This window comes from Microcebus murinus, chromosome 1, assembly GCF_040939455.1.
Source record: "Microcebus murinus isolate Inina chromosome 1, M.murinus_Inina_mat1.0, whole genome shotgun sequence".
In the NCBI taxonomy this organism is placed as follows: domain Eukaryota; kingdom Metazoa; phylum Chordata; class Mammalia; order Primates; family Cheirogaleidae; genus Microcebus; species Microcebus murinus.
In genome coordinates this window covers 119,542,344-119,563,505 of record NC_134104.1, presented here as the reverse complement: position 1 = coordinate 119,563,505, position 21,162 = coordinate 119,542,344, and the positions used below count along the sequence as shown (strand labels likewise).

The window sequence follows — 21,162 nt, the reverse complement described above, 5'->3', positions numbered from 1 at the left end:
ATTAAGATTGGAGAGCATGAGTATTTAGTGGTTCCAGTCTGCAAGGTTTCTCCAGCTGTGCTCAGCAGTTCAAAGGCAGGTACACAGAAGTCAGAAAGATAAACTCATCTGTGGTTGTGTTTTGGTTACACAGATGCAATGAAGAGACAAAAACGCAAAGCAATTGAACAGATTTCTAGAGGTGAGCATAATTCTAAGCTAGATAAGAAAATAAAGGCAAGAGGGGGTGCTGCACTAGGAGAAAAGAGTTGTCAAAAGACTAGAGAGCTCTATAAGGTTGTAAAGAGACCATCAATGTCTATGTTCAAAAAAAAAACATTAAAAAGCTCAACATATGTAAAAAAATCATGAATGGGTCTTCTATAGTAAAGTACCATTTCTTATTTTAGAAAATGGAACGCTCCTGCCTGACAATTCAAATTGCCTTTTTAAAGGGAACTAAAAAGGTTCCAAATGGAAGCAGTCAAATGCTTAAAGTATTATAATTGCAAATCTAGATGTTCCTCAACATTTCTATGTAAATCCAATGATATTTTTTCCAGTATTTTAAATCAACTAAGGAAGCTTCCAAATTTCTTAATGAGTCTTTTACCAAAAATCTGAATGTAAGCAAATCAGTCACCCTCCCCCCAAATCAATATTACCTCTCTTTAACAAGCAAGAATTAGGGGGGAAATTACATATGTATGTATAGATTTAAAGTCCTATGACAAACTATTCCTTACTTTTAAGCTCTATCTAGCTTGACCAACTGTCATCAATTAAGCTTATTTACATGGTTGTTTCCATGCATGTTGAGTTTAACTTTTTCATTTTTTTAGTCAATCATACAGGAAACTTAAGAGTTTAACTTTAAAAATGTCTTTTAAAATATCAGTGTAGGGCTGAGTGTGGTGGCTCACCCCTGTAATCATAGCACTCTGGGAGGCTGAGGCGGCTGGATCACTCAAGGTCAGGAGTTTAAAACCAGCCTGAGTAAGAGCGAGATCCCGTCTCTATTATAAATAGAAAGAAATTATAATTGGCCAGCTAAAATATATATTTAAAAAAATTAGCTGGGCATGGTGGTGCATGCCTGTAATCCCAGCTACTCAGGAGGCTGAGGCAGAAGGATCGCTCAGCCCAGGAGTCTGAGGTTGCTGTGAGCTAGGCTACACCTCGGCACTCTAGCCCAGGCAACACAGTGAGACTCTGTCTCAATCAATCAATAAATAATAAAATAAAATAGCAGTCTACAATTTGGCATTGAAAAGTTACTATGTATGCAGCAATATACAAAAATTGAGATTAACAAGTCCAATATTCACTACTATTAGTAATAATCCCAATTTCATGTTTTCTTGCAAAGCAACAATTAAGTGATTTATGGGATATGCGAACAGCCATATCAACAGTAGACGAAGCTGTATTATGTTCTGTTACTGAGATGCAAAAGGACAGCCTGTCACGTGCCAGGCAATGCAAATGAAGGCAGAATTGCCAAATCCCTTAGGATAAAAGATTTCAAAGCAACAAGTGGCTGGTGTGACCAATTACAGCCTGCACAGAACTATTATAAGACATATGCTTCCTTCTTATTGTACCTAAAATAGTGCTGTATCTTCTATTAATGGCAACTCAAATTTAATAAAGTAAGATTTAAAAATCAGAGACCTTCATTCCTGGTCTTCCCTACTTTAGGATGGCACCACTATTCACTTTATTATTAGTCAGAAACCTGGAGATCATCCTTGACTCATCTCTTTCCTCACTTGTCTACTACTCTATCTCCAAAACACATACAGTATCGAACTCTTCTCCTATTACCTCTATTACAACCATGGTCCAAGGCACTTTATCTGTCAATTCTCCCTCTTCCATTCCAGTCCCACCCCCACTCACCCAATCCAATATTCACATAGCAGCTAGAGCAGGGGTTCTCAACCTTGGCACTATTGACATTAAGGGCCAATAGTTCTTTGTTGTAGGGAGCTCTTCTGTGCATTGTAGAATGTTTAGAATGTTGAGCAGTATTCCTGGTCTCTACCCACTGATGCCTATCATCCTCAGTTGTGATAAGCAAAAACCTCTGCAGACACTGCCAAATGTCCCCTGGGAAGCAAAATCACTCCCAAGTGAAAACCACTGAGCTAGAAGCATGTTTTTTAAATGTTCCTTTGCTTAAAACTCTCCAATAACTTCTCATTTCACTTATAACAAAATCTGTACTCCTTAAGAGTCCTAACTATCCCAAACATACCATACTCTATATGATCCAGACTCTACCCACCTTTCTCTTTAATCTCATGTGATGCCATTATACTCTTCCTATATTATGGTCCCTCTAGTCACTATGGTCTTCTTTCAGTTCCTAGATAACACAGCCATTTTTATTGAAGAGATTTTTGTCTTTGCTAGACCCTGTGCCTAGCTCATTAGTCTGGATTCTGTTCATGTCTCAGCTTAAATTTCACATCCTCAGAGATGTCTTTCCTGACTCTCCCTATTTAGGGTACGTATGCCATTATTATACATTACAATATCTCATTTATTCTCTTCACAGCACTTATCACAGTATATGTTTACAGATACAATATCTCATTTACTCCCTTCATAGCACCTGTCACAGATATTTTGTTTACAAGACTGCTGAATGCCTCTCACATGAGGACAAATACTTTGTCTGCCTTATTTTCCAGCATATAATTGAAATGAAATGAACAAATGTATAACTTGGACAACGTTAAGTAATAGGTGAGTTGCCATCAGTGAACCTGAGTACCACCCCCATGTCATTCTCCACCTATTATTTATGATCATTTTCCCTTGAAGTGGAGAGGAGGTAGAGCAAGAGTTTTGTTAGGCCCTCATCTGTGAAATATCTTTGCCATCATGTTATCTGAATGGTTGTGTGAGGATTATATGACATATACAATGAATCTAAAGCATCTGAAGGGCTTAATAAATAGTTCATATTCAATAAATGATGACTATGTATTTAAAGAACCAAACACAATGTCTATAACAGATACTTGAGAAATGATAGTTCTCTTGCCTCTTTTAATCTCATTCTTCCACCAGCTTGGCCTGAATATGCTTAAGAATGGAACTCTGTGTGTGAGAGATTTTTTTTTCCCTCTTCTGGGCCTCTAGGAACATAACATACTAGGTATAAACAGGTTATTCATATATGTTGTCTGACAAAAGCCAAATATCCATTAACCAAAGCTGACTCCTCACAAAATGACCTCAGAATTTTATTTCAATTTCTTTTAGTAAGCAAAATAACATTATTCAATTTCAGAACCTAACTTTAAATAAACTTTGGAGGGGAGAAAAATCTAATTTATTGTTTAACAATGTCAGTGTTCATTATTAAAAATACCTCCTGTATCTAATACCAGTTTGCTTACAGGAAATAAAATAGAAAATTGAGTATTAGAATCAATAATAAAGGGTAGATGAACTATAAAGCACTGCAGAGTTTTTAGTTAGTAATTAGAACGAAACTATTTATCTAAAATTCCTTATAATAACCTATTTCTGAAGCCATTCTGTATATGCTCATGGGTGGCCATAAGAAAAATGATAAATGAGTTTATTATAAAGGGAGCATAAAGGAAGCCAGATTGCCATAATCTGAATCCCAAAACTGCTAATTATTAGCTATATAACCTCTGGAAAGTGTTTCCTCATCTATAAACTAAGACTTAACATTAGTACCTATTCTCAAGGGGTTGTTGTAAGGATTACAAGAGTACTGTTAGTTATTATTCATATTACTTTGTTTCTTTTCATCATTGTGGTTAACAGCCACCATACTACACAAAACACAATCAAAACATTTCCATTATTGCACAGTTCTACTGAACAACACTGTATCAAAACCAGGACAGCTAAAATGCCTGTTGAGATAATGCATATTGTCTTCTTCCCTAACTTTTCAGAACATCCTTAGAAAAAAACACTCTAAACCCAAAGTATATTTTAATTTAATAACTCTGACATGTAACAAAGAACTCAGGTTTCAGTTCTATTTAACAAACCAAATAAAAGAGGGGTAAGGAAGGCCAGAGAGACATTCTCTTCTATAAGAATCTCTATTATGAGGTTTAATCAAAAAAATGGATTTTTTATTTTCTATCTACCATACAGCAAGCTATCCACTGAAGACTCCTTCTCAGTGAATGGTACCATGCTTACAAGAGAAATTAATTATATTCAAATATAATTATCAACATATTTTTTAAAAAGCAAACTTGAGATACTATAATATAATGTGCTTCTTTAACACAGTAAATAAAAGTTGGCTCTAACAACTAGACTAATTTTGAAGTACTGATTAGGAGAAATTATATTTTGAGATATCTACAACATCTGTAATATGAAAATATTTCCAATTTCTATTGATGACAAAAGAGGTATGCTGCCTACATTCAATACTGAAGGCAGCTCCCACTGCTTCACTTGACCAGCCTTAAAAAAAAAAAAAAAAAAAAAACTCTAAAGCCAGGAACAATGGCTCACACCTATAATCCCAGAATTTTTAGAGGTCAAGGTAGGATTGTTTGAGGCCAGGACTTCTAGACCAACCTGGACAATACAGTGAGACTCTCTCTCCACATAAATACAAATAAAAAATGAGTTGGGTATGGTGGCGCATGACTGTAGTCCCAGCTACTCAGGAGGCTGGAGTGGGATGACTGCTTGAGCCCAAGAGTCTAAGGCTGCAGGGAACTATGACCATACCACTGCTCTCTGGCCTGGGCCAAAGAGCAAGATCCCATCTCTTAAATTCATAAATAAATAAATAATTTAATTGAAGGAACTGCTAAATTTCAGTTAGAGGTTAGTGAAAATAAAGATGTGATTATTTTCCCGTCCAAGTTCATGAACCTCAGGGGGTTTTTTAATTGCTTAAGAGATTAGATTAGACCTTAGAGTCACAAAACCCTGGAATCGAACCCACCATTATCTAGCTATGTAATGTTGGGAAAAGGTACTTAATCTCTCTACCTTACCTGTGAAATGGGAATAATACCTATATAAAATTACTACATTATTTAATTACCATACTAGTTGACACAATATTTGACACATTTTCAAAAAACATGTACACTACTAAGATCAGCAACCAAGTCCTGTCAGTTATATAGTTCACAACCCTCACTGCAACAGAAAACTCAGAAATTTGGGCTCAGCTGGTCTGGGGTAAATCCCAAACATTAAAGCTCCTAAGTGATTCTAATGTGCAGCCACTAGCCTAAGGACAAAGTTCAAATTCTTTAGTCTTGGCACTCTCTGGTCACCACTAAAATACACTGTATTTTAGTTACTCTTCCACAGGCACCCCATGCTCTAAACACACTCAAGTAACACTTACCGAGAGGTGGGCTACACAGTAGTGGTTCTCAAACTTCAGCCTGCATCAAAATCACCTGCAGGACTTGTTAAAAGACAGATTGCTAGTCTCTACTCCCATAATTTTTGAGTCAGCAGGCCTAGGGTGAGGTCTAAGAATCTGCATGTCTAACAAGTTTCCAGGCAATGCTGATGACACCACTGGCACAAGGATCACATTATGAGAACAACTGGGCTATACTAGATCACATCTCTGACTCTTTGCATATACTGTTCCTTCACTTGGAATGTGAATTCCCAGCTCCACCATCCCACTCTAGCCTGGCTTTCACTTCTCTTTCAAAATTCACATAAGAATTCACCTCCTTGAGGAAGCATTTGTTCACTTAAGAAACCATCTCAAGGCATTCATTACCTATTATAAAGTTGACTACAAAAAAAAAAAAAGCACAACAGTGCTTTTTTATAGTGTGTTAATGGCACACGAATGCACAGGGTAGATATCTGCTGGCACACACAGATTCTTTTGTAAGAATTAGAAAAGGCTGGCCAGGTGTGGTGGCTCACATCTGTAATCCTAACATTCTGGGAGGCCAAGGCAGGAGGATGGCTTTAGCTCAGGAGTTCAAGACCAGCCTGAGCAAGAGTAAGACCCTCATCTCTACTGAAAATGGAAAAACTCAGCAGAGCAACTAAAAACAAAAAATTAGCCGGGTGTGGTGGTGCATGCCTGCTGTCCCAGCTACTTAGGAGGCTGAGACAGGTGGATCGCTGGAACCCAGGAGATAGAGGTTGCTTTGTGCTAGGCTGATGCCACGGCACTCTAGCCTGGGCAACAGAGCAAGATTCTGTCTCAAAAAAAAAAAAAAAGGCCGGGCGCTGTGGCTCACGCCTGTAATCCTAGCTCTTGGGAGGCCGAGGCGGGCGGATTGCTCAAGGTCAGGAGTTCAAAACCAGCCTGAGCAAGAGCGAGACCCCGTCTCTACTATAAATAGAAAGAAATTAATTGGCCAACTGATATATATATAAAAAATTAGCCGGGCACGGTGGCGCATGCCTGTAGTCCCAGCTACTTGGGAGGCTGAGGCAGAAGGATCACTCGAGCCCAGGAGTTTGAGGTTGCTGTGAGCTAGGCTGACGCCACGGCACTCACTCTAGCCTGGGCAACAAAGCGAGACTCTATCTCAAAAAAAAAAAAAAAAAAAAAAAAAAAAATTAGGAAACCCTGACTCCTCTGGAAAAGGAAAATACGAAAATACGAAAAAAGCAAATGGACAGGCCGGGCGCGGTGGCTCACGCCTGTAATCCTAGCACTCTGGGAGGCCGAGGCGGGCGGATTGCTCAAGGTCAGGAGTTCGAAACCAGCCTGAGCAAGAGCGAGACCCCGTCTCTACTATAAATAGAAAGAAATTAATTGGCCTATATATATATATATAAAATTAGCCGGGCATGGTGGCGCATGCCTGTAGTCCCAGCTACTTGGGAGGCTGAGGCAGAAGGATTGCTTGAGCCAGGAGTTTGAGGTTGCTGTGAGCGAGGCTGACGTCACGGCACTCACTCTAGCCTGGGCAACAAGCGAGACTCTGTCTCAAAAAAAAAAAAAAAAAAAGCAAATGGACAGTTTGTCAAGCAGAATAAAATCTGGATTTCAGCGTCCACCTCTACGTGGCCAGGTACCTTTATGCAGGAAACAAATCCACAGCCATTCATGGCAGTCCTGGCACAGTGTACCACTAAAGCACAAAGGCAGAGAGAGCACTTAGACCAACTATGGATAGGAGGGAGGGGGGTGCAATAAGAGTATTAGGAAAGGATTTCTGAAGAAGGGTATATAAGTTCTTGTTTTTCTTCTTTTTTTAAGAGACAGGGTCTCACCCTGTCACCCAGGCTATAGTGCACTAGCACGATCATAGCTAACTGCAGCCTCGAATTCCTGGCCTCAAGAAATCCTCCTGCCTTGGCCTCCCAAAGTACTGGCATTACAGATGTGAACCATCATATCCAGCCCTAAATTCTGAGTGTTGATGTGCCCCCTCCATACTTCAGGAAAACAAGAACTGTGGTTTAATGTCTTTACAACCACAGGTATGGCTTACTGCTGATGTTTAATAAATGCTTGATGAGTGACTCAAGGAATAAAATTATATAGAAATACTTGCCAATCTATCTTTTTCATCAAATCAATGAAGAAGCAAACACCCACACTTCGCACCAAAAACTAAATATCAACACTGATATCCAAATTATCAACACTGTCTTTGGGCCAGGCGTGGTGGCTCACGCCTATAATCCTAGCACACTGGGAGGCCGAGGCGGGTGGATTGCTCGAGGTCGAGAGTTTGAAACCAGCCTGAGCAAGAGCGAGACCCGTCTCTACTATAAATAGAAAGAAATTAACTGGCCAACTAATATATATAGAAAAAATTAGCCGGGCATGGTGGCGCATGCCTGTAGTCCCAGCTACTCGGGAGGCTGAGGCAGCAGGATTGCTTGAGCCCAGGAGTTTGAGGTTGCTGTGAGCAGGATTGCTTGAGCCCAGGAGTTTGAGGTTGCTGTGAGCTAGGCTGATGCCACAGCACTCACTCTAGCCTAAACAACAAAGCAAGACTCTGTCTCAAAAAAAAAACAAAAAAAAAAAACTGTCTTTGGTCTGTGACACTTATCAATAAGAGGAAAGAATGACTAATAAACAGGTAGAAGACGTGGAGGTAAAATATCACACTTGGGTCTTTCTAAATTAAGGACTTTCAAAGCAAAAACTGCATTACCTGATTAAGAGTTGATTTCATGATTATTTCAAGAGGGACTAAAAAAAATTATAGGAATCTTGGAAACCAGTTATCTAATCCCAGACACTAATTTTAGAGATGAAGAAATTGAGGCCCAGAGAAATAATGACTCAAAGACACACAGCTGGCTCGGCAGTGGCTCACACCTATAATGCAAGCACTGTGAGAAGCCAAGGCCGAAGAACTGCTTGAGGCCGGGAGCTCAAGCCGAGCCTGGGCAATGTAGGGAGACCCTGTTTCTACAAAAAATAAAAATTAGGCACGGTAGCACAAACTTTGTCCTCCCAGCTACTCAGAAGGCTAAGGCAAAAGAACTGCTTGAGCCTGGGACTTGGAGTTTGCAGTAAGTTGTGGTCGTGTCACTACGCTCCAGTCTGAGCCACAGAGCAACACCCTGTATCTTTATGTATTTTTTTTTTTTTAATGAAATAGAGTCTTTGTCACCCCAAGTGTGGTGGAGTCATCATAGTTCACTGCAACCTCACACTCCTGGGCTCAAGTGATCCTCTTGCCTCAGCCTCCCAAGTAGCTAGGACTACAGGTACATGTCACCACAGCTGGTAATTTTTTCTATTTTTTGTAGAGATGGGGTCTGGCTCTCACTTAGACTGGTCTCAAACTCCTGACTTCAAGTGACCCTCCCACCTCAGCCTCCAGAGTGTTAGGATTACAGGTATGAGCCACCACATCCAGCCTACCCAGTGTCTTTAAAAATAAAATAAAAAAGGCAACTAATTAGTGGTAGAGCTGTAATTAAAACAGCTTGGATCTCTAGCCCTTTGCTAGTTTTCTCTCTTCTACACCATGCTGCCTTTATATTTATAAAATAAAATCTTAACTGTCTATAACTTAAACAAAAAAAACAAAACTCTTAGTTAACCACAATTTTGTTCTTTGTATCCCACTCTTACAGTAAGAAAAAATAGTCATCATGTTATTTTGTCTAGGAACTTACTCTAAAAGATAACTTACCAGGATATGTTTTGCTCTTGGAAAAGATTCATCCCTATTCCCTTTGTTTGCAGAATTATACATGCAAAGCTATCTTCATAAATAATCCTGATAAATCCACCAAAATTTACCAGTTACTAAGAAAGCATTAAAATGACTTTCTAGGATGTAGTACTTTTCTAAAGAAATAAAAAGGGCCTACATTTTGAAACATGTTTAATAATAAGCAGAAAACACTGGTTATAACTTTTCTCTCTCAATTAACCAGAGTACCTAATCATCTGGCCAATCTCATCAATAAAGTTTTATTCTACTGCTAGCTCTTCAAGCTGGTAAGAACCAATTAATTAAAATTCTTTTGGTCAAGTGCAGTGGCTCACATCTGTAATCCTAGCACTTTCAAAGGCCAAGGTGAATGTTTGAGGCCAGGAGTTTGAGACCAGCCTAGGCAACATAGCAAGATGCCATCTCTACAAAAGACAGAAAAATTAGCTGGACATGGTGCTACACACCTGTAGCCCCAGATACTTGGGAGGCTGAGACTGGAGGATTGCTTCAACTCAGGACTTTGAGGTTGCACTGAGCTATAACGATGCCACTAAACTCTAGCCTAGGCAAAAGAGTGAGCAAGACTCTGTCTGAAAAAAAAAATAAATAAATAATTTGGTTTTGGAAAGTAACCTCACCATTTATCTAGATCATAATTTTATTCATCTTTTAAGATTAATGTTTTTTGGATCTGTGTACAATGTAATATAGTCTAATGGTTAAAAGTTAACTTTTTTAACTATAGCTATTAGAATATTTTTATTATTATTCCCACTTTACAGATGGAAAAACTGAGGTTTTAAGATGTTAAAGAATGTGCCCAAATTTACATAGCCAGAAAGGGACAGACTCAAAATTTTACACAACAGTGTGCCAGAAAGGGATAGAGTCCCTTTGACACAACAGTGCGACTCCAGTGGCAGGAACTCTCTTAGATAATAGACAATGGCTTTCTTAGCCATTTATCATGTGATAGTGCTTCCTTCATCCGTGAACAGATGAGCTTTTTAACTATAATAGCAGCACATAGTACATAGTAAGGTATTTTCTTCCCAAAAGTTAACTTAGGCTAAAACAATAAAATAGAATACAGCTTAAGATATTCTTTAATTTTTGTATCTTGCATTATGTTTTAAGAATTTCTGCACACTTGCTAGTTTGTACTTCCTGTGCTAGAGAACAGAGGATAGCTACATCTCGGTGCCCCAAATGAGAGGAAAAATTGTAACCTGATATAATCACACTAGACTCTGAGCTTTAGGATAAAAAAAAGAGGCAAGTAACTCAAAGGAGAGAATCAGGTCATATTCATGCTTGACTATGAATAAAACACCTTTTTTCTGCCTCTGTAAAATTGAGAAGACAGAGAGTGGTGTCTCAAACTACCACCTGGACCTTTAAACCAATTCAGTAATTATGAAGGGAAATCTTGTCAGAAAGCCAAAAAACAGCAGAGGCAATATTTAACTAATAATGTTATCTTGATTAGAAAATAAAAGGACTATGCTGAAAAACTCTTCTGACTTCTGTTTGTCACTTCCTGACACATAAAAATAATCTATTGTTATTCAGGGTAGGGGGCTGACAGGGAGAAGGGCATCTCCTCTTACCTGCATATTTTATGCTTCCTAAGTATCCTGAACCTACTTCCCCCCAGCCGCAACATTTCATGTATTATTTCTGTTGGTTTGTTTTGTTGCTTTGTGGGTTTTGTTTCTTTTGTTTTAAATCTCTTTCAATAGAACAGAAGCCTTTTAAGAACAGAACCTACGTATTTATCAACTTTGTATATCCACTACCAGACATGGCATAAGCACTCATAAAAATATTGTTGGAAAAAAACTTAACTGAAGGAAATCCTGTCATTTGCGAAAGCATGGATGAACCTGGGTGACATTATGTTAAACAAAATAACCTAGGCACAGAAAGACAAATACCTCATGATCTCATTTATATGTAGAATCTACAAACTGGTTTAGCCTCTGTGGAAAGCAATATGGAGATACCTTAAAGCGATACAAGTAGATCTACCATTTGATCCAGCAATTCCACTACTGGGAATCTACCCAAAAGATCAAATGACACTCTACAAATGGGACACCTGCACTCGAATGTTTACAGCAGCACAGTTCACAATCACAAAGGTGTGGATGCAACCCAGGTGCCCATCAATACATGAATGGATTAATAAAATGTGGTATATGTATACCATGGAGAACTATTCAGCTTTAAGAAACAATGGTGATATAGCACCTCTTGTATTTTCCTGGATAGAGCTGGAACCCATTCTACTAAGTGAAGTATCTCAAGAATGGAAAAACAAGCACCACATATACTCACCAGCAAATTGCATTTAACGGATCAACACCTAAGTGGACATATAGGAATAACATTTATCAGGTGTTGGGCAGGTGGGAGGGGGGAGGAGGGGAAGAGTATATACAAACATAATGAGTGAGATATGCAATGTCTGGGGGATGGTCACACTTCAAGCTCTGACTCATGGGGGGAGGCATGGGCAATATGCGTAGCCTTAACATTTATACCCCCATAATATGCTGAAATAAAAAAATGGAAAAAAATAGAATCTACAAATATGTTTATGTTCAACATTTATGTGGAACTCATAAAACAGAGTAGAGTCATGGGTTACCAGGGGCTGATGGTAAAGACGGGAATTGGGGAAATACTGATCAAAGGATACAAAATTTCAGTTAGGAATAAGTTCAAGAGATCTATTGTACAACATGGTGACTATAGTTAATAACAATGTTTGTATACTTGAAATTGCTTAAGACAGTGGATTTTAAGTGTTCTCACTACCAAAAAACATATGTGAAGTAATGCATGTGCTGATTAGCTTGATCTATTTCGTAATGTATACATACACCAAAACATGGTGTTATACACCATAAATATATACAATTTTTGTCAATTAAAAATTAAGTAAATTTTTAAAAATAAAATAAATAAGAAAGAATCTTAACTGTATTCCCATCATAGAGATAAGACAATTGAAGCCTCCAGAAATTAAATGCTCTACCCAAGAGAACACAAGTATCACATGGTGGAATAGGGAAGAAAAGCAAATCTCTGTAAAATAAACTTTAAAATGCAAAGCACTTCAAGATGCAGAAATAAGGATGAAAGAAAAATAGGTCATTAAGAAACTTAAGAGTCTGCATTCTGAAATTAAGCCTGGGTTCAAATCCTGACTCTATTATTTACTAGTTTAGGACAATAAGTTTAAAACATTGCACAGGATATTGTGCCTTATGAACACGACCACTTTACTAAACCTTATGATGCCAACAATAAATGCAATAATAGGTGATATACACAGAGGATGATAAATGTTGGCTGAAGTTATCCAGAAAGATTTTACACTGATTCTATAGCTGTTTGCTTTTCTTGTTTTTCTTTTTGTGAGCTATTATCAATTATGCAGTACAATATGTCAGTCTAGATAACTCTTTAAAGAACTTTAAAGCAAGCACTCTACTTAATTACTACTAAGGTCAAGAAATATACTACAAAAGCTTCTCCAAAATGTGTCCCTCACTAATTACAAACATGGGACATGTAACCCAAGCCTCAGTTCCTCACCAGTAAAAGGAGGTAAGACCAGCAAAATAACTACCCCACATAGTTATTGTAATTGTTTATTGGTATATAATAAATGCTCAGTGAGTGTTTTCTTATTCACATATATACAGCAGAACAGAGATGTGGGAGAAGGATACAAGTACATAATACAATTTGGTGACAGCATAAAACCTACAGAAAAGTACAGTGCATGGATAAAGTACAGTGCATGGAAAGCTGCATTGTGGCTATGTAGGAAACAAGAAAAAATTAAGACGCGAGTAACATAAGAGAAATTGAGCAAATGCATTTGGCAGTTTTCAGAGACAATTCTCCATGGTTCTCTCCATTTTCAGCATGTCTTGAGAACAGTGGCACTGAATGCCTTTGTTCTGATGTTTTCCAAGGATGTTTATATATAGTGGACAGTCCTGAAAAAGAGATAATGTCTCTACCACAGCAAAAGGCATACTTATTTCCCATAATAAAAGATGTGAGTTTCCTTAAACTTCTGATTCCTCTCTTGTAATGCAACCCATTCCGTGTGCAGTATCAGCTGGACCTCGTCCTACTGTTCTAGGCAAACTGGGGTTCAGAGATCTAATGCAAATGCTGATTCTCTGGCTACTACTGTAATGCATAGCTCTTCATCTCTGATAGTCATTTCATGGCTTCTACCAACACCCATTAAACTATGCCAGGTTAACTTGTTAGCTTGCAAATATTAGGGTAAAATCTCAAACCCTTCATGGTTCTTGACAGACATTAGCATACAACCAATGTTTATTATAAGTGAAAGAGAGATTTCACTTCCGTATTGTCAGAAGGGATTAAAAAAGACTCAAACATATGTTACTATCAAAAAGTACACTTAAAATATAATGAAAAAGAGAGTTTTAAGTAAATGGGTGGAAAAAGAGATACTGTGGAAAGAGCTCAAGGCTATGTTAATATCAGATAAAGCAGATGTCAAGACAAAGATTGACAGAGATACACAGACATTTCATAAAAAGGTTAATTTGTCAAAACATAATAATTACAAATTTTACGTGTCTAATAACAGCACTTCAAAATGAATTAGGTAAATTTGACATAATTAAGAGAAATAGACAATTCCACGGTCATAGTTGGATATTTTAATTTTCCTCATGGCAACTGATAGAACAAGACCAAAAAAAAAAAAAAAAATCAGTAAGCACACAGATGATTTGAAAAACGCTATTAAAACACCTCAATCTAGGCTGGGCATGGTGGCTCACGCCTGTAATCCTAGCTCTCTGGGAGGCCGAGGCGGGTGGATTGCTCGAGGTCAGGAGTTCGAAACCAGCCTGAGCAAGAGCGAGACCCCGTGTCTACTATAAATAGAAAGAAATTAATTGGCCAACTAATATATATACAAAAAATTAGCCGGGCATGGTGGCGAATGCCTGTAGTCCCAGCTACTTGGGAGGCTGAGGCAGGAGGATTGCTTGAGCCAGGAGTTTGAGGTTGCTGTGAGCTAGGCTGACGCCATGGCACTCACTCTAGCCTGGGCAACAAAGCTAGACTCTGTCTAAAAAAAAAAAAAAATCAGAAAAAAAAAACACCTCAATCTAAATGATATTTCCAGAATACTATACCCAATAATTGCAGAATATACATTCTGTTCACATGTGAAAGATACATTAACCAAGATGGACTATATGCTGGCCCATAAAGCAAAGCTCAATAAATTTAAAAGGACTAAAATCATACACAATATATTCTTTGATTTCAAAATGAACTTCAGTTAAATATAATAAGGTATCTAGAATACTTCCACATACTGAAAACTAAATGTACTTTTAAATAATCCATGGGTAAAAGAAGTAGTCACAAGACAAACTGGAAATTATTTCAGACTAAATGATGACTAAAAATATAATGTATCAAAATCTGTAGGATGCAGCAACAGTGCTTAAAGGGAAATCTACAGCTTCAAATGCTTTTATTAGAAAACAAGAAATGCCTAAAATCTATGATCTAAGGTTTCACTTTAAAAAGCTAGAAAAAGGGCAAAGTAAGAGGAAAAAAGAAAATTATAAAGAACAGAAACATGAGATAGTAAAGACAAATACAGAAAATTAGCAAGGCTGATTATTTGAAAAGATAAAAAACTGATAAACTACTAGACTGGCCAGGATAAAAAGAACACATTAACAATACTACAAATTAAAGAGAAGACATCACCACAGACCCTACAGAAATTATAAGGCTAACAAGGGAATCTTATAAACTCATGCCAACAAATTAGATAAAATGAACATTTCTTAAAAACACAATCTACCAAAACTGACACAAAATGAAACAGAAAATCTGAACACCCCTATGTCTAGAATAAAAACTGAATTTGAACTTATCAAAAAACAACCCAAAAGAAAATTCCAGGTCCAAATGGTATTACTGGTAAATTCTAACATTCAAGGAAGAATTGATTAGTAAGAGTATTACACAAACTCAGTAAACAGAAGGAACACTTCCCAACCTTTTTTTATGAGGTCATAATAAACCAAATAATAAACCAAAACCTGACAAAGACAGTACAACAAAAATACAAAACAATATCCTTCTTTAACAAATATGCCAGGATGTGAGGGTGATCTGGCTGGGACATCTGTCACCCCAGTGATCGCCAGGGTTGATTCGGCTGATCTGGCTGGCTAAGCTCATGTCCCCTTCCTCCCTTCACCACTCCATGTGCGTCCCTCCCCAAGCTGCACGCTTGAAGAGGACAACCTTCCCTGATAGAGGAGGACTGGTCAAGGGTATAGGAGTAGTTGCGCTCCCCTGTTAGAACCTCCAAACAAGCTCTCAAGAAATATGCCAAAATCCCTAACAAATTATTAGTAAATGTAAAAAGGATGCTTAATATACTGTGACCAAGTCAGGTTGTCCAGGAACCAAGATTATTTTGACTTTTGAAAACCACCATAGGCCAGGCCCAGTGGCTCACGCCTGTAATCCTAGCACTCTGGGAGGCCGAGGCGGGCGGATTGCTCGAGGTCAGGAGTTTGAAACCAGCCTGAGCAAGAGCAAGACTCTGTCTCTACTATAAATAGAAACTAATTGGGCAACTAATATATATAGAAAAAATTAGCTGGGCATGGTCACGCATGCCTGTAGTCCCAGCTACTTGGGAGGCTGAGGCAGAAGGATTGCTTGAGCCCAGGAGTTTGAGGTTGCTGTGAGCTAGACTGATAGCCATGGCACTCACTCTAGCGTGGGCAACAAAGCGAGACTCTGTCTCAAAAAAAAAAAAAGAAAGAAAGAAAACCACCATTAACTTTCCCTTCTACCACTGACATTTTAGTATATTTCTGAATTTTGGCTACTGCAAATAAGGCTATTATGAACATTTTGTTCACATATCCTAGTATTAAATATAATAATTTCTCTCATCAGGAATATAAAGACAGGAATATAACTGCTAGGTTTAAAATATGTGTATCTTCAACTTACTAAATACTCCTACTAAAATGCTTTCCCAAAATGACTGTACCAATTTATACCTCTACCAAAAGCTGGAGTATAATTTCTCTACATTGTCTTCAACACTTGATATTATCAGACTTTTTAATGTTTATCAATGTGATGGAAGTGAAATGGTTTCCTTATTGCTCTACTTTGCACTTTACTTTCTACCAATGAGAATATACGTCAGTGCTTTTCCAACTGTGTTCCTGTGAGTTATAATCGCTTAGTTGAGTTGCAAGCAGCACTCTTAATAAAAAAGTTCAGAAAATATCATGGTATACTACATAAAGATTAAATATTAGTTCATGAAACTTTTCTTTCCTGTGTGTGTGGATGTGTATACTGGGCCACAGTGTAAAATGTCTTTGTAGCTGCTACTTTCTAGTAAGTTAAAAGCCGTTGTTATAGATGTTTACAACAAAACTCCATAGAGACAGCTGGACAACTAACTAACTGGTACATCATTTAGGCCCATGGCACAAAGGACTGTATTTTATAAAGAAGGTAGAACTTGAGATGTCTTTCAAGTACTGACTAGCAAGAACAGAGATTTAGAAGAGAAAAAAAATCTGAGGGAAGCAATAAGGAGTGTGTTATATGGAGAAAAAATTCTATAAAATCAAATGGACTATGACCTACTTAAAGTTCACATTAAAAGAATGACATTTCTTAATAGGATGAGGTTTCTCTCAGCATTAAATGATAGGAAGCAAGGATTCTGTCCTCTTGACTACCAAAAAGACAGAAAATTGACCCCTCCTTCTCTGTAGATACAATGCTAACTCCTTCCTCAAGAATCTTCTCATTCTGTGGCTTATAAAGAACATCTTTTTAGGTGTGTGCTTCCGACTTTTTCCCTACAGAGTACCACAGTAACAAGAATCATCTAAATTTTAAAGATTCACATTTTTATTCAGTTGGCAAAGATTCACCAAGCCCCTACTATATCATCTCTGTATTTAAAATTAAGCTGTATCTCGTTAACAATTTTAACTCCCAGTTATAGTCTTTTAAGCTTGATATCCTTACCTAATACTGTTCTAACTGCCTACTCTTGAAAATATTTTGCTTCTTGGACTATTAAAATACATGCCATGACCAAACTTCTGCTACCTTCTTTGTTTTACCAATAATATCTCTACTCTTGACACATTCAAATAACTACTTTCTTCATAAGAATTCTCTCCTCACAAGCTGCTGGACCAATCATGCCACAGCAAATGTCTGATGCAATGAATGTGTGAATCTGCCACTTAATAGAAATGTAATCTAAGCACTTAAATTCCTTAACATCTCTGAGATTTAATCTCATCTCTAAAACAGGTAAAAACAATAGCCATCAAAAAATGGCAAGAATTACTGAATTTCCTTTCCCCCAATGACTTTCGTTTTAACTTTTTTTAATTTTAGTTTTTATTTTTAATTTCCTCTCAGTGCAATAAAATGCTTTTCTAGAAGGAAGTACTTAAACTGAGGTACCAGGAAATATAGGAAAGGAAAAAGAGGAAAAGACTAAAAACTGATCAAGTGGGGCTACTGTTCTCCTTGCATGTCCAGATTCTAAACAAGCTAATGTATAGATACTTCTTTCCCCATGGCAGGCAAAATTATTAAGAACCTCCAATGACCCATACCTTTGTATAATCCCCTCCCCTTGTGTGTAGGAGAGACCTGTAGATATAATAGGATATCACTCCTGTAATTATATGACAAAAGAGATATTTGCATATGTAATTAAGGTCCTTAATCAGTTGAGTTTACCCAAAAGGAGAGTATCTGGGTAGGCATGGCCTAATGTGTTAAGCTTTTTAAAAGGGGTCTTAAAAGGAAGTCAAAGGGAAGAGAGACTGGTTCCTGCTTTGCCTGAATAAAAGCAAACAGCCATGTTATTATGAACCACCTATGTGGTGGTCACATGTTAAGGAACTGAGAGCAATCCTTGGCCAACAGCTAGCAAGAAGATGGGGACTTCAGTCACACTGCCACAAAGAAATTAATTCCATCAACAAGTTGTGACCTTGAAGGAGGACCCTAAGCCACAGATAAGAATTGCAGCCATAGCTGACACCTTGATTTCAGCCAGTGAGATGCTAAACAGAGCCCAATACACCTACCTAAACTTGTATAGAAACTGAAATAAATGTTTAGCTAAATTTGTAATAATTTGTTATGTACCAAATGAAAATAAGGATATAAAAGACAGAGCACAAAGCAATGAAGAAAATAAAAGGGGAAAAAGGCATCTTTTCCCCAAAGTATATCATATTTTCTCATACCACTGATTATGAAAATATACAGATCCAGAATCAAGGAAACGAGATTAAAACTGTATAAAGTATAAATGCTAAGTTTTAGCAATTAACAAGGGGTTTTACATACACATCTTGTTAAACCACCACATTACTCCCATTTCAGAGATGAGGAAAAGTACGGCTCAAAGAATAACATCCTAAAGATCACAAAGCTAGTGCCCACTTCTTCCCTATACCACAGCTCCCTTACCACTTTAAAAGAGCCATTCATATCAACAATAATTGTATTACTCACCTCACAGGAGGCAATCCTAATAACATATTTCCATATTTCATAGCTATGTAAATACTCCCTAGCTTTATCAGAACACCAAAACTAAAGTGGATACAGAAAAATGTCTGCTCAAAAGTAGTTTGTAAAAATGACCACTTGAATGAATTTGGTTTATGCAAATACATTTTGAATATGTAAAGAAAAAAATTTTTGTCAAAACACCTGTAGGTTTTCTATAACTTTATTTAGGTGACAATTTATGTTATAAGCATTCTCAAAAATCAAAAGCAATATGGTCTTTCCATACTTCCCTCCTTGGTCAAATTTTTTTAATCTTTATTCTTCATACATTATGAACATGAGAACAAGGTATTATATACCATACAATAAACAAGTCGTTTTTATTCTCACTGTTCTGTATATTTCCGTAAGTACTTCACCATCATAAATTCCAATTTTCTTAAAACACACACGGAAAACCAAAAGGTAGAGTCACATCAAATTCCACATAAGCTACAAATCATACAACTTTACGCCAATTCAGATACTTTCACAAACACTATTTTTGCTGAGAAGATGCAAAATATAGTCCTGGTCATAACCTCAAAAATAAACTATATTCATTATCTAATCACCAACTTTAACAGCAAATAATTCGTTATCACAAATACCATTGTTTTAATTCTATAAGCGTCCAAAACCATCCCATGACTGATAAGTCCGGGACACGATTCCCCGCAATGTGCAGAGAATCGATAACATTTCAAATGTGGGAAGATGGGGTGACATTACAATCCTAAAGCCTAAAAATTTCTTAGGACCTACACCACACAAGTAGCACCCAGTTCGGACCCTCCAAATGAGGCTCAGGTCCAACTCCAGGCGCTCCAGTTTCCCACCCCGCCCCCACCCTGAGAAAGGAGGGAAAACAACTTTTATTGGCCTCGTCTCCCGGGGGACTGGCAAACTAGCGGGGCAGTGCTCTGGCCTGTACACGTTTCACGAGGAGGCCCCCGTCGGGGGTGGGGAAGGCCGATAGCGGGAAAGCCCGGTTTCGACACCCCATCACCCCCAATCGCTAGCCCCCTGCCCCACCCCACCAACAAGAGGCCTGGGCCAGCCGCCACGCCGAGCGACCCCCAGGCCCCTCTGCCAAAGCGAGCTCGCTGTCATGTGACGACGCCGCCGCTAAAACACCGCAGAAACGCAGGTCGGCGGTCGGCGGAAGGCATTCGCGCCAGCCTGCCTCGGCCCAGCCCCGTTGGGCGCGGGCGAGTCCCGAGAGCCCGGGCGGGGGGGGGCGGAGGGCGGGCTTGGCGGCGGGCCCGAGCGCGCCACAAAGGCTTCCGCGCCTGTCGCCGTAGTGCCCGGGCGGGCGGGGGCAAAATTTTCGGGGCCCGCGGGAGGGGTGGGGAGCGACGAGGGCGCCAGGGTGCCCGCCGCACCCACAGTCGCCTCTCCGGGCACTCGGACGGCCCGCGGCCGCCGCACCCCGCACAGGCCCGCGCGGCCTCCCTCCCCCGCGCGGAGCCCGCGCCCGGCCCGCCCGCCCGCTCCCCGCTCGCGCTCTCTCGCTCTCGCCCGGCCTCCATCTTGGATCGGCGCTTCCAGCCCCCGCGCTGCTGCCGCCGCATTCCCCCTCTTTCCCGCCCCCCGCCGCCGTCGCCGCCGCCCGCACTCACCTCAGCTGCCCATCCAGGCGCCGCCGGCCGTCGACCTAGTTTCCCCCCAAAAGTCTCCGGTGTGTTATTCCCGATGTGGGGGGGTTGTTACGGGGTGGTCGCCGGGGGTTCGGGAGCTGGGACCGCGCCTTCAACGGAGCTGCAATCCTAACCCGCCATCTGGTGGCATTTTCCACACGCCAATGGCGCCGCTGCAGACTTGGGTCCGGACCGCCCTCTGCTGGCCGCGGTGCTCACTGCCTCTCTGACGGGACGGGCCTGCTCGGGAAGGGGAGGGAGCAGAGGCGCGAGCTGGGGGCCGCGACGGGGGCGCGCGCAAACGCTTTCCTGTGGTAACTGCGCGCACGCGCAACAGCGGGGCGGGAAACGTGGCCGCGGCGTGGCGGCTCCGCCCCGACAAGGAATGCTCGCGCAGCTCAGCCAATCATGAGCTGCGTATACTTCTGGGTGAGGGCGCTATGGACGATTCTTGGGCCGCCCAAGACAGGCGGAAGGACGGCTTCCGCGGCGCCTGCGCGGCCGGCTCACCGAGTTGCCGCCCGCCATTTTTGGAGCTTCTCGCCGACCTAGGAAGGGAGACGCCCCCAGTTCCTTCATCTAGGCTCCTCCCCAGGTCGCAGGGCTGGCTCGTCCCTCCGGCCCAGCCTGGCTACTGCTGCTCCTACCCACCTCCCGAGAGACACGCTGCGAAAACGGGAGGGCGTGGTCGCGCAGAGCTCAGCTCTCGCCTTTCCCGGGTTTAACAAGGG

General features: G+C 39.9%; 1 protein-coding gene across 3 annotated transcripts in view; it reads right to left on the bottom strand.

The window, feature by feature from the left end:
* STAG1 (STAG1 cohesin complex component) overlaps nt 1-20,745 on the bottom strand; it is a 368,375-nt gene extending 347,630 nt beyond the window's left edge. For all 3 annotated transcript variants that reach the window (XM_076005282.1, XM_076005291.1, XM_012787757.3), the window contains exon 1: nt 20,414-20,745. The gene's annotated coding sequence lies outside the window, so the exon portion shown is untranslated. The remainder of the gene's footprint in view (nt 1-20,413) is intronic.
* Nucleotides 20,746-21,162: the final 417 nt, after the last annotated feature.